Below are 10000 nucleotides of genomic sequence, written 5' to 3' on the forward strand. Positions count from 1 at the left end.
GCTGTGTAGCAGGGATCAGAACGAGTAATTTCATGTATAAAGTTTAATTAAACTCCCAATAGTTTGCCGGGAAACATCGATTCTTCCGATCTAGAAAGAGACAGAGACAGTCGATCCGCGTTATGATAAATATTTCAAGGTTCCCGATTCCACAAAATTATAAAAAGTATACGGCTGTGTAGCGGGGATCAAAACGAGTAATTTCATGTAAAAAGTTTAATTAATCTCCCAATAGTTTGCCGGGAAACATCGATTCTTCCGATCTAGAAAGAGACAGAGACAGTCGATCCGCGTTATGATAAATATTTCGAGGTTCCCGATTCCACAAAATTATAAAAAGTATACGGCTGTGTAGCAGGGATCAGAACGAGTAATTTCATGTATAAAGTTTAATTAAACTCCCAATAGTTTGCCGGGAAACATCGATTCTTCCGATCTAGAAAGAGACAGAGACAGTCGATCCGCGTTATGATAAATATTTCAAGGTTCCCGATTCCACAAAATTATAAAAAGTATACGGCTGTGTAGCGGGGATCAGAACGAGTAATTTCATGTATAAAGTTTAATTAAACTCCCAATAGTTTGCCGGGAAACATCGATTCTTCCGATCTAGAAAGAGACAGAGACAGTCGATCCGCGTTATGATAAATATTTCAAGGTTCCCGATTCCACAAAATTATAAAAAGTATACGGCTGTGTAGCGGGGATCAAAACGAGTAATTTCATGTATAAAGTTTAATTAATCTCCCAATAGTTTGCCGGGAAACATCGATTCTTCCGATCTAGAAAGAGACAGAGACAGTCGATCCGCGTTATGATAAATATTTCGAGGTTCCCGATTCCACAAAATTATAAAAATTATACGGCTGTGTAGCGGGGATCAAAACGAGTAATTTCATGTATAAAGTTTAATTAATCTCCCAATAGTTTGCCGGGAAACATCGATTCTTCCGATCTAGAAAGAGACAGAGACAGTCGATCCGCGTTATGATAAATATTTCAAGGTTCCCGATTCCACAAAATTATAAAAAGTATACGGCTGTGTAGCAGGGATCAGAACGAGTAATTTCATGTATAAAGTTTAATTAAACTCCCAATAGTTTGCCGGGAAACATCGATTCTTCCGATCTAGAAAGAGACAGAGACAGTCGATCCGCGTTATGATAAATATTTCAAGGTTCCCGATCCCACAAAATTATAAAAAGTATACGGCTGTGTAGCGGGGATCAGAACGAGTAATTTCATGTATAAAGTTTAATTAAACTCCCAATAGTTTGCCGGGAAACATCGATTCTTCCGATCTAGAAAGAGACAGAGACAGTCGATCCGCGTTATGATAAATATTTCAAGGTTCCCGATTCCACAAAATTATAAAAAGTATACGGCTGTGTAGCGGGGATCAAAACGAGTAATTTCATGTATAAAGTTTAATTAATCTCCCAATAGTTTGCCGGGAAACATCGATTCTTCCGATCTAGAAAGAGACAGAGACAGTCGATCCGCGTTATGATAAATATTTCAAGGTTCCCGATTCCACAAAATTATAAAAAGTATACGGCTGTGTAGCAGGGATCAGAACGAGTAATTTCATGTATAAAGTTTAATTAAACTCCCAATAGTTTGCCGGGAAACATCGATTCTTCCGATCTAGAAAGAGACAGAGACAGTCGATCCGCGTTATGATAAATATTTCGAGGTTCCCGATTCCACAAAATTATAAAAAGTATACGGCTGTGTAGCGGGGATCAGAACGAGTAATTTCATGTATAAAGTTTAATTAAACTCCCAATAGTTTGCCGGGAAACATCGATTCTTCCGATCTAGAAAGAGACAGAGACAGTCGATCCGCGTTATGATAAATATTTCAAGGTTCCCGATTCCACAAAATTATAAAAAGTATACGGCTGTGTAGCGGGGATCAGAACGAGTAATTTCATGTATAAAGTTTAATTAAACTCCCAATAGTTTGCCGGGAAACATCGATAGTTCGATCGCGCGAGAGAGACAGAGAAACGAACAGACTTCTTTTCGATTTACGGCTAAAATAAATTTTTCTCATTTTATTCAATAACATATTCTTGCTTAGATAACTTTTTTACATAGGGATTAAGCATTTAGAACGATAGATTGTTTAAAATAAGGGCACTTTACTCTTGACATTTTACGGTTTTTTCAATTTTCTGAAAAATCCTATCATTAGATTTTTTTAAAAATACGATATTCTTGCTTATCTAACGTTTCTACATAGGGATTAAGCATTTAGAACGAAATCTAATGTCAGAAAATGGCACTTTACTCTTGACATTTTTCGGTTTTTTCAATTTTCTGGAAAATCCTATCATTAGATTTTTTTAAAAATACGATATTCTTGCTTAACTAACGTTTCTACATAGGGATTAAGCATTTAGAACGAAATCTAATGTAGGAAAATGGTACTTTACTCTTGATCGGTACGTTGGGACTTTGAAAATATTCGGGCGTTCCAATCGCTCGTCTGTTGCATCATAGCGCGTCTCGGCGCAATCGAGCGATTCGCTCGATCCATTATTTTCGATTTACGGCTAAAATAAATTTTTCTAATTTTTTTCAATAACATATTCCTGCTTAAATAACTTTTTTACATAGGGATTAAGCATTTAGAACGATACATTGTTTAAAGTAAGGGCACTTTACTCTTGACATTTTACGGTTTTTTCAATTTTCTGAAGAATCCTATCATTAGATTTTTTTAAAAATACGATATTCTTGCTTAACTAACGTTTCTACATAGGGATTAAGCATTTAGAACGAAATCTAATGTCAGAAAATGGCACTTTACTCTTGACATTTTTCGGTTTTTTCAATTTTCTGGAAAATCCTATCATTAGATTTTTTTAAAAATACGATATTCTTGCTTAACTAACGTTTTTACATAGGGATTAAGCATTTAGAACGAAATCTAATGTAGGAAAATGGTACTTTACTCTTGATCGGTACGTTGGGACTTTGAAAATATTCGGGCGTACGCGACGCGCTCGGCGCTTCGAACAGCTCCGGTGTCCCCATTATTTTCGATTTACGGCTAAAATAAATTTTTCTAATTTTTTTCAATAACATATTCCTGCTTAAATAACTTTTTTACATAGGGATTAAGCATTTAGAACGATACATTGTTTAAAGTAAGGGCACTTTACTCTTGACATTTTACGGTTTTTTCAATTTTCTGAAGAATCCTATCATTAGATTTTTTAAAAATACGATATTCTTGCTTAACTAACGTTTCTACATAGGGATTAAGCATTTAGAACGAAATCTAATGTCAGAAAATGGCACTTTACTCTTGACATTTTTCGGTTTTTTCAATTTTCTGGAAAATCCTATCATTAGATTTTTTTAAAAATACGATATTCTTGCTTAACTAACGTTTTTACATAGGGATTAAGCATTTAGAACGAAATCTAATGTAGGAAAATGGTACTTTACTCTTGATCGGTACGTTGGGACTTTGAAAATATTCGGGCGTTCCAATCGCTCGTCTGTTGCATCATAGCGCGTCTCGGCGCAATCGACCGATTCGCTCGATCCATTATTTTCGATTTACGGCTAAAATAAATTTTTCTAATTTTTTTCAATAACATATTCCTGCTTAAATAACTTTTTTACATAGGGATTAAGCATTTAGAACGATACATTGTTTAAAGTAAGGGCACTTTACTCTTGACATTTTACGGTTTTTTCAATTTTCTGAAAAATCCTATCATTAGATTTTTTTAAAAATACGATATTCTTGCTTAACTAACGTTTCTACATAGGGATTAAGCATTTAGAACGAAATCTAATGTCAGAAAATGGCACTTTACTCTTGACATTTTTCGGTTTTTTCAATTTTCTGGAAAATCCTATCATTAGATTTTTTTAAAAATACGATATTCTTGCTTAACTAACGTTTTTACATAGGGATTAAGCATTTAGAACGAAATCTAATGTAGGAAAATGGTACTTTACTCTTGATCGGTACGTTGGGACTTTGAAAATATTCGGGCGTTCCAATCGCTCGTCTGTTGCATCATAGCGCGTCTCGGCGCAATCGACCGATTCGCTCGATCCATTATTTTCGATTTACGGCTAAAATAAATTTTTCTAATTTTTTTCAATAACATATTCCTGCTTAAATAACTTTTTTACATAGGGATTAAGCATTTAGAACGATACATTGTTTAAAGTAAGGGCACTTTACTCTTGACATTTTACGGTTTTTTCAATTTTCTGAAGAATCCTATCATTAGATTTTTTTAAAAATACGATATTCTTGCTTAACTAACGTTTCTACATAGGGATTAAGCATTTAGAACGAAATCTAATGTCAGAAAATGGCACTTTACTCTTGACATTTTTCGGTTTTTTCAATTTTCTGGAAAATCCTATCATTAGATTTTTTTAAAAATACGATATTCTTGCTTAACTAACGTTTTTACATAGGGATTAAGCATTTAGAACGAAATCTAATGTAGGAAAATGGTACTTTACTCTTGATCGGTACGTTGGGACTTTGAAAATATTCGGGCGTACGCGACGCGCTCGGCGCTTCGAACAGCTCCGGTGTCCCCATTATTTTCGATTTACGGCTAAAATAAATTTTTCTAATTTTTTTCAATAACATATTCCTGCTTAAATAACTTTTTTACATAGGGATTAAGCATTTAGAACGATACATTGTTTAAAGTAAGGGCACTTTACTCTTGACATTTTACGGTTTTTTCAATTTTCTGAAGAATCCTATCATTAGATTTTTTTAAAAATACGATATTCTTGCTTAACTAACGTTTCTACATAGGGATTAAGCATTTAGAACGAAATCTAATGTCAGAAAATGGCACTTTACTCTTGACATTTTTCGGTTTTTTCAATTTTCTGGAAAATCCTATCATTAGATTTTTTTAAAAATACGATATTCTTGCTTAACTAACGTTTTTACATAGGGATTAAGCATTTAGAACGAAATCTAATGTAGGAAAATGGTACTTTACTCTTGATCGGTACGTTGGGACTTTGAAAATATTCGGGCGTTCCAATCGCTCGTCTGTTGCATCATAGCGCGTCTCGGCGCAATCGACCGATTCGCTCGATCCATTATTTTCGATTTACGGCTAAAATAAATTTTTCTAATTTTTTTCAATAACATATTCCTGCTTAAATAACTTTTTTACATAGGGATTAAGCATTTAGAACGATACATTGTTTAAAGTAAGGGCACTTTACTCTTGACATTTTACGGTTTTTTCAATTTTCTGAAGAATCCTATCATTAGATTTTTTTAAAAATACGATATTCTTGCTTAACTAACGTTTCTACATAGGGATTAAGCATTTAGAACGAAATCTAATGTCAGAAAATGGCACTTTACTCTTGACATTTTTCGGTTTTTTCAATTTTCTGGAAAATCCTATCATTAGATTTTTTTAAAAATACGATATTCTTGCTTAACTAACGTTTTTACATAGGGATTAAGCATTTAGAACGAAATCTAATGTAGGAAAATGGTACTTTACTCTTGATCGGTACGTTGGGACTTTGAAAATATTCGGGCGTTCCAATCGCTCGTCTGTTGCATCATAGCGCGTCTCGGCGCAATCGACCGATTCGCTCGATCCATTATTTTCGATTTACGGCTAAAATAAATTTTTCTAATTTTTTTCAATAACATATTCCTGCTTAAATAACTTTTTTACATAGGGATTAAGCATTTAGAACGATACATTGTTTAAAGTAAGGGCACTTTACTCTTGACATTTTACGGTTTTTTCAATTTTCTGAAGAATCCTATCATTAGATTTTTTTAAAAATACGATATTCTTGCTTAACTAACGTTTCTACATAGGGATTAAGCATTTAGAACGAAATCTAATGTCAGAAAATGGCACTTTACTCTTGACATTTTTCGGTTTTTTCAATTTTCTGGAAAATCCTATCATTAGATTTTTTTAAAAATACGATATTCTTGCTTAACTAACGTTTCTACATAGGGATTAAGCATTTAGAACGAAATCTAATGTAGGAAAATGGTACTTTACTCTTGATCGGTACGTTGGGACTTTGAAAATATTCGGGCGTTCCAATCGCTCGTCTGTTGCATCATAGCGCGTCTCGGCGCAATCGAGCGATTCGCTCGATCAATTATTTTCGATTTACGGCTAAAATAAATTTTTCTAATTTTTTTCAATAACATATTCCTGCTTAAATAACTTTTTTACATAGGGATTAAGCATTTAGAACGATACATTGTTTAAAGTAAGGGCACTTTACTCTTGACATTTTACGGTTTTTTCAATTTTCTGAAAAATCCTATCATTAGATTTTTTTAAAAATACGATATTCTTGCTTAACTAACGTTTCTACATAGGGATTAAGCATTTGGAACGAAATCTAATGTCAGAAAATGGCACTTTACTCTTGACATTTTTCGGTTTTTTCAATTTTCTGGAAAATCCTATCATTAGATTTTTTTAAAAATACGATATTCTTGCTTAACTAACGTTTTTACATAGGGATTAAGCATTTAGAACGAAATCTAATGTAGGAAAATGGTACTTTACTCTTGATCGGTACGTTGGGACTTTGAAAATATTCGGGCGTTCCAATCGCTCGTCTGTTGCATCATAGCGCGTCTCGGCGCAATCGACCGATTCGCTCGATCCATTATTTTCGATTTACGGCTAAAATAAATTTTTCTAATTTTTTTCAATAACATATTCCTGCTTAAATAACTTTTTTACATAGGGATTAAGCATTTAGAACGATACATTGTTTAAAGTAAGGGCACTTTACTCTTGACATTTTACGGTTTTTTCAATTTTCTGAAAAATCCTATCATTAGATTTTTTTAAAAATACGATATTCTTGCTTAACTAACGTTTCTACATAGGGATTAAGCATTTAGAACGAAATCTAATGTCAGAAAATGGCACTTTACTCTTGACATTTTTCGGTTTTTTCAATTTTCTGGAAAATCCTATCATTAGATTTTTTTAAAAATACGATATTCTTGCTTAACTAACGTTTTTACATAGGGATTAAGCATTTAGAACGAAATCTAATGTAGGAAAATGGTACTTTACTCTTGATCGGTACGTTGGGACTTTGAAAATATTCGGGCGTTCCAATCGCTCGTCTGTTGCATCATAGCGCGTCTCGGCGCAATCGACCGATTCGCTCGATCCATTATTTTCGATTTACGGCTAAAATAAATTTTTCTAATTTTTTTCAATAACATATTCCTGCTTAAATAACTTTTTTACATAGGGATTAAGCATTTAGAACGATACATTGTTTAAAGTAAGGGCACTTTACTCTTGACATTTTACGGTTTTTTCAATTTTCTGAAAAATCCTATCATTAGATTTTTTTAAAAATACGATATTCTTGCTTAACTAACGTTTTTACATAGGGATTAAGCATTTAGAACGAAATCTAATGTAGGAAAATGGTACTTTACTCTTGATCGGTACGTTGGGACTTTGAAAATATTCGGGCGTACGCGACGCGCTCGGCGCTTCGAACAGCTCCGGTGTCCCCATTATTTTCGATTTACGGCTAAAATAAATTTTTCTAATTTTTTTCAATAACATATTCCTGCTTAAATAACTTTTTTACATAGGGATTAAGCATTTAGAACGATACATTGTTTAAAGTAAGGGCACTTTACTCTTGACATTTTACGGTTTTTTCAATTTTCTGAAGAATCCTATCATTAGATTTTTTTAAAAATACGATATTCTTGCTTAACTAACGTTTCTACATAGGGATTAAGCATTTAGAACGAAATCTAATGTCAGAAAATGGCACTTTACTCTTGACATTTTTCGGTTTTTTCAATTTTCTGGAAAATCCTATCATTAGATTTTTTTAAAAATACGATATTCTTGCTTAACTAACGTTTTTACATAGGGATTAAGCATTTAGAACGAAATCTAATGTAGGAAAATGGTACTTTACTCTTGATCGGTACGTTGGGACTTTGAAAATATTCGGGCGTTCCAATCGCTCGTCTGTTGCATCATAGCGCGTCTCGGCGCAATCGACCGATTCGCTCGATCCATTATTTTCGATTTACGGCTAAAATAAATTTTTCTAATTTTTTTCAATAACATATTCCTGCTTAAATAACTTTTTTACATAGGGATTAAGCATTTAGAACGATATATTGTTTAAAGTAAGGGCACTTTACTCTTGACATTTTACGGTTTTTTCAATTTTCTGAAAAATCCTATCATTAGATTTTTTTAAAAATACGATATTCTTGCTTAACTAACGTTTCTACATAGGGATTAAGCATTTAGAACGAAATCTAATGTCAGAAAATGGCACTTTACTCTTGACATTTTTCGGTTTTTTCATTTTTCTGGAAAATCCTATCATTAGATTTTTTTAAAAATACGATATTCTTGCTTAACTAACGTTTCTACATAGGGATTAAGCATTTAGAACGAAATCTAATGTAGGAAAATGGTACTTTACTCTTGATCGGTACGTTGGGACTTTGAAAATATTCGGGCGTTCCAATCGCTCGTCTGTTGCATCATAGCGCGTCTCGGCGCAATCGAGCGATTCGCTCGACCCATTATTTTCGATTTACGGCTAAAATAAATTTTTCTCATTTTATTCAATAACATATTCTTGCTTAGATAACTTTTTTACATAGGGATTAAGCATTTAGAACGATAGATTGTTTAAAATAAGGGCACTTTACTCTTGACATTTTACGGTTTTTTCAATTTTCTGAAAAATCCTATCATTAGATTTTTTTAAAAATACGATATTCTTGCTTATCTAACGTTTCTACATAGGGATTAAGCATTTAGAACGAAATCTAATGTCAGAAAATGGCACTTTACTCTTGACATTTTTCGGTTTTTTCAATTTTCTGGAAAATCCTATCATTAGATTTTTTTAAAAATACGATATTCTTGCTTAACTAACGTTTCTACATAGGGATTAAGCATTTAGAACGAAATCTAATGTAGGAAAATGGTACTTTACTCTTGATCGGTACGTTGGGACTTTGAAAATATTCGGGCGTTCCAATCGCTCGTCTGTTGCATCATAGCGCGTCTCGGCGCAATCGAGCGATTCGCTCGATCCATTATTTTCGATTTACGGCTAAAATAAATTTTTCTAATTTTTTTCAATAACATATTCCTGCTTAAATAACTTTTTTACATAGGGATTAAGCATTTAGAACGATACATTGTTTAAAGTAAGGGCACTTTACTCTTGACATTTTACGGTTTTTTCAATTTTCTGAAAAATCCTATCATTAGATTTTTTTAAAAATACGATATTCTTGCTTAACTAACATTTCTACATAGGGATTAAGCATTTAGAACGAAATCTAATGTCAGAAAATGGCACTTTACTCTTGACATTTTTCGGTTTTTTCATTTTTCTGGAAAATCCTATCATTAGATTTTTTTAAAAATACGATATTCTTGCTTAACTAACGTTTTTACATAGGGATTAAGCATTTAGAACGAAATCTAATGTAGGAAAATGGTACTTTACTCTTGATCGGTACGTTGGGACTTTGAAAATATTCGGGCGTTCCAATCGCTCGTCTGTTGCATCATAGCGCGTCTCGGCGCAATCGACCGATTCGCTCGATCCATTATTTTCGATTTACGGCTAAAATAAATTTTTCTAATTTTTTTCAATAACATATTCCTGCTTAAATAACTTTTTTACATAGGGATTAAGCATTTAGAACGATACATTGTTTAAAGTAAGGGCACTTTACTCTTGACATTTTACGGTTTTTTCAATTTTCTGAAGAATCCTATCATTAGATTTTTTTAAAAATACGATATTCTTGCTTAACTAACGTTTCTACATAGGGATTAAGCATTTAGAACGAAATCTAATGTCAGAAAATGGCACTTTACTCTTGACATTTTTCGGTTTTTTCAATTTTCTGGAAAATCCTATCATTAGATTTTTTTAAAAATACGATATTCTTGCTTAACTAACG

This window comes from Megalopta genalis, unplaced genomic scaffold (assembly GCF_051020955.1).
Source record: "Megalopta genalis isolate 19385.01 unplaced genomic scaffold, iyMegGena1_principal scaffold0136, whole genome shotgun sequence".
Taxonomy (NCBI): Eukaryota; Metazoa; Arthropoda; class Insecta; order Hymenoptera; family Halictidae; genus Megalopta; species Megalopta genalis.